This window comes from Macrobrachium nipponense, chromosome 40, assembly GCF_015104395.2.
Source record: "Macrobrachium nipponense isolate FS-2020 chromosome 40, ASM1510439v2, whole genome shotgun sequence".
Classification (NCBI taxonomy): domain Eukaryota; kingdom Metazoa; phylum Arthropoda; class Malacostraca; order Decapoda; family Palaemonidae; genus Macrobrachium; species Macrobrachium nipponense.
The window spans coordinates 11167636-11179738 of record NC_061101.1 but is presented as its reverse complement, the minus strand read 5'-3'; the positions used below and the strand labels follow the sequence as shown (position 1 = coordinate 11179738).

The 12103-nt window shown below is 38.0% G+C and overlaps 1 protein-coding gene across 1 annotated transcript in view; it reads right to left on the bottom strand.

Annotated features, from left to right (window-relative positions):
- LOC135211912 (multidrug resistance-associated protein 1-like) overlaps positions 1-8403 on the bottom strand; it is a 78648-nt gene extending 70245 nt beyond the window's left edge. The window contains exon 1 of the mRNA XM_064245144.1: positions 7954-8403. The gene's annotated coding sequence lies outside the window, so the exon portion shown is untranslated. The remainder of the gene's footprint in view (positions 1-7953) is intronic.
- Positions 8404-12103: the final 3700 nt, after the last annotated feature.

The window sequence follows — 12103 nt, the reverse complement described above, 5'->3', positions numbered from 1 at the left end:
AGGTCTTCTCTATTTTTCTGATGACGGCTTTCTCGTTGTTGCTTATAGACTGGCGAGCAACGCAGCAGTATAGCGGGCATTTTACCATGCCCTTTGGTGGCGTTGCTCGCCAGTACGTATAAGCAAGAACGAGAAGACTCTCTACAAGATTAATATTGCTGAAGCAGCAATCATTTTTAACAAAATAATAATAATAATAATAATAATAATAATAATAATAATAATAATAATAATAATAATAACGATCAGGCAAAGATCCTCTGGGGACTATGGTATCAGAACGGATAGGGTGATACGTGCAAACAGACCAGACGTGACGTTGATTGACAAAGTCAAGAAGAAAGTATCACTCATTGATGTCGCAATACCATGGGACACCAGAGTTGAGAGAAAGAGGGGAAAAATGGATAAGTATCAAGATCTGAAAATAGAAATAAGAAGGATATGGGATATGCCAGTGGAAATCGTACCCATAATCATAGGAGCACTAGGCACGATCCCCCCAAGATCCCTGAAAAGGAATCTAGAAAAACTAGAGGCTGAAGTATCTCCAGGACTCATGCAGAAGAGTGTGATCCTAGAAACGGCACACATAGTAAGAAAGTGATGGACTCCTAAGGAGGCAGGATGCAACACGGAACCCCACACTAAAAATACCACCCAGTCGAATTGGAGGACTGTGATAAGAGCAAAAAAAAAAATAAATAAAAAAAATAATATAGTTAACAATTAATAATAATCATAATTATAATAATAATCCAAAGGAAACTCATAATCACAGGAGTCAATAAAATGGAAAAGTAAAAAATACACAATAATATGTCTGTTTTTTGATTTTGTTATTTAAAATATAAAGCAGGTCATCGAAAGCTTTCTGCTTTGTATTTTAAATAACAAGACCAAGCAGACATATTATGGTGGATTTACTTTTCCAATAATAATAATAATAATAAATAATAATAATAATAAAATAATAATAATAATAATAAAAATAATAATAACAATAATAATAATAATTTGAACTTTGTCTAAAACCTTAAAAGCGGCTACAATTCACCAAAGGTCTTAACTAGCTGCTTAGGTCAACAGGGTACAACAGACGTTTAGGGAAATGAAACCACCTTGTTTCTCGCCAAATAGTATCGATCTCAGGGTCCCTCGCTGGTAAGATAAGGTTGATAACCACTGGACCACGTGATACAAAAATAACATCAATAAATATATAGCTCCAGTGAGCAATGCTGCTCATGGAGTGCGTATAGTAGATGGTCCCATCTAAAAGAGCTTTCTCTTTGCCTATATCACAGAGAGCAATCTGATCTTCTACCTCACGAGGTTAGCAGTCTTTGGCGCTTCCATTCCGATAACTTATTTTACAAATAAGAAGAAGAAGAAGAAGAAGAAGAAGAAGAAGAAGAAGATAGGAAGAAGACGAAGAAGAAAAAAGGAAGAGGAAGAAGAAGATGAAGAAGAAGAAGACGAAGAAACTGGGGTGCAGAAACTTGTGCAAAGAGAAACATTTCGACACTGAAACGGTTTCAACGACGTCCACTCGCCAATTAAGAGAACAAATACGTCATTGTACAGCCCCGTCGCCTTCGCATACCGCCACGAGAATCACGAGAAGAATGCGGGGAAACGGGCTCAAGAAATAAGGCTACTACTGTCCTTTATAAATTAAATTAGGAATCCTGGGATCAAAACTGCCGATGGAGTCGAGGTTGTGAAATCGTTATATATACTGGCTTGTGTGAAAATCTACTTGGTGAAGGGTCCACAGTCCAATTCCACAAGAGCGTAAAGCACCGATTATCTCTTTCATATATACATATATAATATATATATATATATATATATATATATATATATATATATATATATAATATAATAACTTGGCTGCTAAATCATGGATGATCGCCGATGCGTAAAGCTTATCAACACTAGTTGCTTTCAGCTAGTCAAAACGGATTGCTACTGCAATGGTAGCAATTGGCCCTACCTGGGCACTCCTGCCCCTCAAAGTGCCAGTGGATTGGTATTTTACACTGAGGGAAAATGACAAATTTTTAACCAATTTGTATTTTTCATAACTAACAAACCTGAGGTCTTAACATTAGGATAATATTAGCGCCAATTTGGACACCGGTAGAATTAATAATAAACTTGTGAGATCCAGGGACTATTGGCATCTATACCAGGTCACGGGGTATGTAGTACCCAGAATGTCCTTGGCGTCCCGTGACCCGATAGTTACTTTCCTACCGCCTTTAAGATAGGACGTGATTACTTTCTGTTTTAAAGGCGGTTTTAGTTTGCCCGATTTTATTCATATTTTCCCCTATCTACCCTGAGGTCAATGGTTACCACATGTCAGGTCATTCTGAGGACCTGTAGATGAGGTACTACCTGGGCACTGCAGAGGAGGTGCCAGCGGTATGAGGTGGACATACTTAGGGGTTGTGGACCCACTGGAGGAGGAAGATACCACGTTTAGGGGCAGATAAGCCTCTCCTCTTGAGGCTGAAAGCAGTTGCAGTTGCACTACCACTGGATGTCAGAAAAAGAAAATAACTATAATTGGGAGGCCGTTCTGCGTGGAATTTAAAGCCCCATACACTGAAACCTGGTATGTACAAAAAAAAAAAAAAAAAAAAAAAAGAATATATTTTGTATGTGTCTGTTGTCTCAAGTTCTTGTCAGATTACCTGAACTGTACGTGTGCATTATTAGTAATCTATTATTGTTACACATGAGAAGCTAGGGATGCATTTTTTTCTGGCTATTCAAATCTGAAATCTTCCATCAAAATTCCACCTCTAACGAAAGCCACTTTTGTTTCTAATGCCAAAAAAAAAAAAAACAAAAAAAAAAAAAAAAAAAAAAAAAAGTGTGTGTGTGTGTGTGTGTTCATTCCACTTCAGGGAGTTTCACACCTTCATTCACCTGCCGCTAGTGAATTTGTTACCTGGCTTTAACGACAGGTGAAGCTTTCGCCAAAGGTGATAAAACTTTCATACAGGCACCCAACCCCCTCCACCTTTTGCTTTATGTGTGACGTCACCCAAGAATAAGGTTTGATTTTCCTAGATTCATAGCTGTAATGTCCCCAATATATATATATATATATATATATATATATTATATATATATATATCTATATATATATATATATATATATATCACACACACAAATCAAGTACATCTGTATCAAGTTCCTCACTCGCGTATCGCACTGCTGCAGGCTACGGTGATTGATTGATTTTTTTTAATGGGACGATTTTAGCTCAGTCACAGTAATCACCAGTCACTGGATTGTGGGCATTAGACCAGAAATAGCATAAATTACAAGAAAAACAAGACGATAATTACGCGTACAAAAACCACGACAAAACCCGAAAAAGAAATTGGTGGCGACGCCCGTCCGTTGGACCATACATCCGAAATACATTACCATAAATGACTCTACGCCCCGTAATTATGTATACTCCGGGAGCGAGCCATAATTACTTGCATTCGTTAAAGCACAACAACCGATTACACTGGAGCGTTTCCTGACCGGAGATGATCATCCATTCACCCATTTCCGCCTTCGACGTTCGATCTCGGTCCAAGACATTTCCGACGATTCCAATTCGATTCCACTGGGGCTAATGTCAAGGTCATGTCATTCCACGGTTAGGATGCCGACGTGGAGTCAAGAGGAATTTGTTTCTGGTGACTAGAATTCAATTTCTCGATAGAATGTGATTCGAATCCCGCATTAAGCTGTAGGTCCCGTTGCTAGGTAAACAATTGGTTCCTAGCCACGTAAAAATACTTAATCCTTCAGGCCGGCCCTAGGGGAGCTGTTGATCAGCTCAGTGGTCTGGTTAAACTAAGCCATACTTGACTTTTCCACGGGGACCTATGACGTCATTCAGCGTTGGAAAGGAAATTGAGGGTAAGTTTGAAAGATGTAACAGGAGGAAAACCTCAAAGCAATTGCACTGCAAAATCATTGTTAAGAAAGGGTAGATAGCAAATTGAAAGATAGTTAATATGAATGGAGGTACAGTAAAAGGAATGAAAGGGGTTGCAGCTAGGGCCCAAAGGGACGCTGCAAAGAACCTTTTAGTATTGCCTACAGTGCACATTGTAAGGTGCACTGACGGCACTACCCCCCTGCGAGTTTCCACGGTTAGGAATGGTTACACCTGACTTCTTGGCATTTCAAAGCATAAGACGCAACTCCAAGTTTCTTTTCATTTGATTTATGAAGTTGAGCCTGTCTAGCCAATCACTGGGGACTTAGCAATACAGTGCTCAAGACAGTGTAAAGGGTTGTAGCGGCTGGACAGCAAAGTGAAGAGATTCAGAACATTAATGAGATGAAGTACAAGGATCTGAAGAAAGGGGGACAGAGAGAGAGAGAGAGAGAGAGAGAGAGAGAGAGAGAGAGAGAGAGAGAGAGAGAGAGAGAGAGAAGCAGTTGAACCAAGAAGTTGTAAACTATGAAATTACCGATAACGGAGGAATAGCCTGAATTTGAACTTGGCAGCAAATACTGTTTGGTTTTTGTTATGTTTCAGGTTTTACCACTTTTTAAACATCTGAAGCATCTGATAAGCTCTGAAGTTATCATATATATTTTACATATACTTATGTATACACCACAAACCAACCCACACACAGACACACACACACACACACACACATAATATTATATTATATATATACTATATATATGATATATATATATACATATATATACTATATATATACCGTACATATTATATATATATATATATATATATACATATATATATAATAATATATATATATATTAATTAATATAAACACAATATATAAAATATATATTTAATGTATGTATGGATGTATATATATTGTCTATATATACATATATAAAAGATATATATATATATATATATACAAACACACATATACATAATGCACCTAAGACGGGAGTAATATAATCTCCACGAACAGAAACTCCTATTAATTCATTGGTTCAAAACACATTGCTCATAAATATTACGACAACAATGAACAGTTGTGTGCAGTCTGCATATCTATGCAAATTTGAAGGAACCTTCAAATTAACGCTGCATAACTTTGAAGGGGACTCCAATTAACGTCATATTTCAAGTTAAATGAACGAAATTAACTCAATTAGTCTATATCAAGAGCATTACCTTAATGAATTGTGTAATTATTTAACCCGACATATATTATTTAGTTTAATATTCATAAACCATATCTATTTTTTAAAGACTATGGTTGACATGACATTACAGAGAGAGAGAGAGAGAGAGAGAGAGAGAGAGAGAGAGAGAGAGAGAGAGAGAGAGAGAGAGGAATTTCTGCATTTTACCTCTATACGAATTCCTTTTGAATTCTAAGTAACATTACATTACAAAGTGAGAGAGAGAGAGAGAGAGAGAGAGAGAGAGAGAGAGAGAGAGAGAGAGAGAGAGAGAGAATTAGTTTCTACAATTTACAACTACACTAACTCTTATTAAAATCTAAAGTAGCTTCGCATTGCAAAGAGAGAGAGAGAGAGAGAGAGAGAGAGATTTACACGGGTCCCTTTTAAAATAAAACACCTACTACATCCTCGGTCTAAAGATTTCCACAATGTACTATCAATCACTGCAACTGATGACACCAATTGTTGGTCACCGTGACGAGCTGTTATCCGAGTTAATCCTCCAAGAACAAAGGCAAGCACGAACAAGCGGATACGTGTACAAAAGCAACGTCATGTACAAATACATACAGGCAGACAAAACAGTCAAGAGAGAATGCTATGCGAGATTAGCATTCGTAATGTGTACAGAGGTCGTGCGTTTATACGTGATGAACTTACACAACAGAAAATTTTCATACGTGAACAACTCAAACTTCTAACACAAAGAATAACTTAATGTCTTCCTCCTTATCTGACACTACTTTGCTCTTCTTCTATCAGTTCCTACTTTATAAATCGAACGCTATACAATGCACCTTTCCTTGTATACTACAAGGTGCTGTAATGACATAATAATTACGGCCTCCCTTCACCAATTCTTTTCGACCCTTTCCATAAACCAGGCGTCTTCCGCTCACCTTACAATAATTACTGGCGACTTTTAATTACACTTCATACATTCTCATATATTTATCCTCCGTAACTCATGAATGCACGTTATTCAGGTACCTCTAATTCTGCGAACTTTTTTTTTTCGTCTTTCTCTGGCTATACTATCCTAAAGAATTAATTCCTTAAGCACTTTCTCAGATTTACTAATTAAAGTTTCAGCAAAACCCTTATTTATGTATTTTTGTTTGTTTGTTCACTTAAGTCATTTTTTACCACACTTCATTGTCTTGTATACTGAGCACAAACGTACACATACAAAATACACTTATGTATAACATGACTGGTAAAAATGTTCTGTTACAACAGAATTTCATCTGATAAAATGAGCCCATAAAAACGCCAAAATGTAGAAATTAAGTCCTATATTTCAGAGAATGCTGTCTCTTACTCTTCAGGTATGTATGAATGAGAACAGTTACAGAAAAGGCGGCATTTATACTAAGAGATCCATCCACAGGTAGTTATTTTACTAAGTCAACCCCACTGATAATTCCTCTTCAGCGTTGGTTGAAGGAAGATTTTATCTATGATATCTGAATCGCTGGCGCCCTTTGAGATGTTCATTACCTGTTCATGTATATTGCTGTACCTCACTAAATTTGTTTAAGTACGATGGTGATTACTATTCACAAAAATATATCAAGAGCTTATTTACCTGACTATAAACTAAGTGAACAGTCAAAAGGTTTTTGAAACAAAGGTAAATGGTGAAAACTTCAAGAGTTCATGGGGAAGGGTAGTCTGAAAAGACTCTAAACTGCCCACTGTAGTATAGTCAGTGGGGATAATGCCCCCTCCAAAAAAAAAAAAAAAAAAAAAAAAAAAAAAAAAACAAAAAAAAAAAAAAGAAAAGAAAAACCTTTCTCTCCGAAAGTCAATCATTGTTTACCAAAAGGGAGTGACTCTTACTTCGGCGAGGCAATCGCGTTCTAAATTATATAACAATATATAGTCTGGTTTTAGGGTAACATTCCCATATGATAATGGTTACCTGTGTCTTTTCTTATTCTACATGCAAGGGTATTCAATAGAAGCATTTCCGCATCGTTCGTCCCCGCGGAGATGAACGAAACCACCAGGAATGGGGCGTCAAATGTATTTCGCCGAGTTTTAGTACGAGCCCCTGGGGGTTAATTACAGTCGTCCGAATAAACATTACTTAAAATTCTTGTTGCAGGAGGGGGTAAAACTGCATAGAAAAACCGCAACTGCCATAGTCTAGACCGCCGCGGAATAATATATAGAGTCCAGAAATTTCCCTGTGTCGATGAAACAGCAAATATAGTTCATATTATAAAGAGTGTAAGACTTTATATATTGGTTAATAAGCCATCGATTTATCTAAATAAATAATAATAGACTTTCATAAGAATGCTGGTTTTTAACTACAAAACATGCAATGTATCTTATATTTTAATGTAATGCATTACACGCAAGGATTTGCTTTTTAACCATTCATAACGTGATTGCTTCGAATTGTCAAAATTTCATGGGGTGGGGAGGGGGTTTGCAAGCACCCAGCCTACGCCCACGCCCCGCCCACTACTGCATATATACTCTTCCGGCATTCAGTTACAATCAGCCATAAAAGCAAACTACTAGATTGTTTGGGTAGCTATTGCAACTTACAAGTAATTTGTGGTACAGTGATGGTGTAGCATCTAATGGCAACAAAATTACAAAACGCTGATTCGTACTTTACAGTAGAGTTCAAGGTTACATTTCGTTAAACAACATCATTATCGACAGCTGAACTACACACGATCCCATTGTTTACCCACACACCATGCTTTCCCGTGCCGTCGTCAACTTACCTTCACGGTATTTCGTTCATTCCTTATGTAACAACACACGAAAACCCTTTCTTCCTTGGACGCTGCACTCGTTGGACACAACGCGAGCTGTTTATATAATCAATTGTAGGGATATGTAACGCTAACTGATCACTGTGTCCAGTCACACTAGTAACAGAGTAGAGATGGGGACAGCCGTTCTTCGTTAAGCACCCGAAACGACTGAACGAGAAGCGGAGGAGGAGGAGGAAACTTGCCTCGCTTAACTCCAGCAGATATCGACTGCGTTTGTTTAAAGCCGTCTTCTTCGCCTCACTCACTTACTGCTGCCTGCTCGGTCGGAAAACACATAATCGTTTTCCTATGATGGCAGAGGCCAGGCAAAGGGGCTCCTCCTCCTTTATACAGGTTTACGCGGCTGTTGTAGGAGGAGGAGGAGGAGGAGGTGACGAGACGTCGATTAACCAACGGGCGTACGCATAAACATAGCCGCCGGGGAGCGAGCGACGTACGAAGACCTAAAGTTCTCTTTAACTCGTCAGGGGAAAGAAAACGGGATCCATCAGCGTTCGCAAAGAAAACGATAAGCGGTTGACGGACGATTCAATGACATTGCATTTAAGCCTTTCGCTCGTTTGGGCCGGGTCATGATGACGAGGCGAGATTCCCGCTGATGAAACACAAACATGACGTACAATGGGTTACCTTACCTTGTCTTGCAAAGCCGGCTCCTCGGTCCTTTGGCTCTTTCTCACCGGCTAACGAAGATAACTCGCCCCCTGACGTCAGTGGCTGGTTGCAATTTGGTGGCAGGGGTCCCTAGGTGGGACCTTGGGTCAATTTGGGGGTCTAGTGTGACGTTTATTCTTGCCCTTCTAGAAGATTTGATAATCAAAACAGTGGTCGGAGATGGTAGAAAGGGTTTAGATTGAAGTACTGATAGAGGGTCACCTTAGAGTATGCAAATGATGCTACTTCAATCAGCAAAACGTCACAAGATTTACAAGTTTGCTTAAAAAAATGCTTCAGATATCTAGCGAGCTGGAACTCAAAATAAATCTTCAAATAAGAGAAGTGCTGAAGACAGAGTATGCACAAAGGAATCATATAACACTAGAAGGAGAACATATTAATGATTTTGAATATTTATAACTTTAGGAGCAATGATATCCACTCAAGGTTCTCTTGAGTTGGAATTTGGTAAAAGACTTACGGGTTAGCAAGAATATTAGGAGTCATATGAAAATTACCCACTTGGACAAGAAAAGAGGCGCTAGATTTGTGGGAGATTAAGACCACGAAAGACACTTACCATTGGACTTTACAATCTGATTAAGGCAGTCGTAGTTCAAGGGAAACATTCTCTCTCTCTCTCTCTCTCTCTCTCTCTCTCTCTCTCTCTCTCTCAATTTTTTCACATCTTTGAGAAATGATAAAATTAATAATAAAAAAATTGAAGGCTGAGATTACCTGGCAACAGATTTAATAGTCTGGGAAAAGTGTTCCAGTATCTAAGCCCTACTATATTTTTGATAGCATAACTACAACAGTTTTGGTCTAGAAATAATATAGACAGCAAAGAAACAGCACCACTACTAACCCGTATTTTCACTTGATACAACCTGTATCCATTTATGGAATAGATTATACACATAAATAATCAGATTGCTGAAACCATTTTGAAATAAAATTGGGCCCACGTAGGTCTGGGGTTACTAAACATGTCTCTTGCGAAGGAACTTTCTAAAAACCATAGAAATACGCGTGAAATACAAATGAATAGAAAAACCATTAAAAACCTTAAATTACCGATCAAGAACGATTTTCGTGTACGAATCTACGCTCTACGTAGGCTAGAGTACCTTCGTGCGAATAACACGCTTGATAAATTAAGCTCCAGGTACCATACTACGTAACCAAACATGACGTAACCGAATCTTGTTGACGCATCATTACTTAGCAGGGTCCTTGGTCGCCTGGCTATACCCCACACAACCAATAACTATCTAGTGCCCTGGCCCCTGGACCCCCTGCCCAGTTCGTCGGGGGCACTGGCCAAAAAATGACGTAGCAGGATCCGTTTACCTAATACGGACGTTACTTGTCTTCTTTGTAGAGTACACCTTTCCGACTCAACAAAGCGTACAGGTTGCTTTAGAAAATCACTAAATAAATGCATGTCCATTAAATGTTTAACGAACTCGTTACTGTTTTACGCAAATATCGAGATATACTGCATGAAATGCAAGAACATGTAAGTCCATCACATTAAGTAGTGGGTAAATGGTTCCTGATATGGCGCTCTCTAATTTGGAAATGACGTAATGAAGGAGGAATGAAACGATGTCATTACTGGTAATCAGAAATCGATCATCACTGGTCTGCCAGAAGTAACCACGAATTAATATTTTTCGAATTTAAACAGGATACGAAATGAGGTACGACCTACTAGGGACGAAGCAGAGTAAATTGAAACTTTGAAAAACGAATAACTTCCTGAAATAAATAGAACCACTTTCAGGTTTGCATAATGGCAAGGAAGGTGAATTTACAGAACTTTTGAAATTTCCATAATAAGTGTTCAATTTTCGATATTTTTAGTCATTTCCAAATAAATGAGGTTGTCTGTGTACGCATTCCAGGGCTGAGAACTAAAAAGGCCAATGTCAAAAAATGGCCGATGGTTGTTAAGACCGTCACTAAACTAGAAATTTATCTCTGTTTCAGTGCTATAATGGCCAATGTTATAAGTTAAGCAATCACCAAAAAAAAAGCTTTCTTTTGCTGTACTTACCTGAATTTTAATAAAGGAAGCAATATTTTACATGCGTTTTTCTGAAAACATGGTTTTATGACATTGGCCCTTCTAGTTCTCAGCCTTAGCATTGGGCCTCTTCGTAAGTGACAGTTATTTTGGTTTATCATCATCTGCAGTCTTATTTATGACTGATTTTTTTTATCTTTTATACAAATCGAATAGCCATAGTTAGTGTGTGAGAGCAATCTTAATGTAAAATGGAAAAAGAGTATTCCTGAATAAATCGTCTACATTAGAATTTCGTCAATCGCCACAAGTATCTAGTTTTATATAGTTTACCCATTATGTAAGATCCACGTTTTCTACCTTCACACCAAAGAAAACGAAAATATTAAGAGGGGTACTCGTTTAAGGGCCGCCTTGTATTACCCCATTCTTATGCACTAAGAGACGATTTCTACACTCTGTATTCTACACTGTTACTGAGAGAGAGAGAGAGAGAGAGAGAGAGAGAGAGAGAGAGAGAGAGAGAGAGAGAGAGAGAGAGAGAGAGAGAGAGAGATTGTTTGTTTGTAGGGTGCTTTTACGTTGCATGGAACCAGTGGTTATTCATCAACGGGACCAACGGCTTCACGTGACTTCCGAACCACGTCGAGAGTGAACTTGTATCACCAGAAATACACACCTCTCACTCCTCAAAGGAATGGCCGAGAATCGAACCCCGCGACCACCGAGGTGATAAGCTAATACCATACCAACCACACCGCTGAGGTGCTGAGAGAGAGAGAGAGAGAGAGAGAGAGAGAGAGAGAGAGGAGAGAGAGAGAGAGAGAGAGAGAGAGAGAGAGAGAGAGAGGTTATTATCGGTAGCGAATGAAATCCGTGCTGGTAGTATGGAAAAAAAAGTGATATTCGTATCGTTTACAATTCCGTAGAATTACGAATTAGGGTAATATTGACTAAGTTTCAAGTGAAATTTTGGTTATATTTTGATCATTGTTTGTTAATCCACAAACACCATCAAGTTTAGGAACTGCATGTTATTAATTGTATTTTGTTCAAATAATCTTTGATAAGCGAGAAATGTATTTGGCTGAGTTTTATGGTTTACTAGTACATACATCACTTGACAGACATGACCTGTGATAATCAGGCTGGATTTTATTCTTGTCACTTAAAATTTATTTGTATTTACTTTATATATAACAATGCTGTTTTCTTCTACATATTGGTTCTTATTTTCCTAGAATAATCTGGTGAAGTTTGATGTTACTAGGCTATCATGTGTCTTTTACTGTGCATAACTTAATTTCCCATAATATGCTTGTTTATAAGTGTTATTTTGTCGGACGTGCTGTCGTCGCATTTTCCAAAATAAAATTAGATATAATAGATTAAAAAGTTGATGTTCAG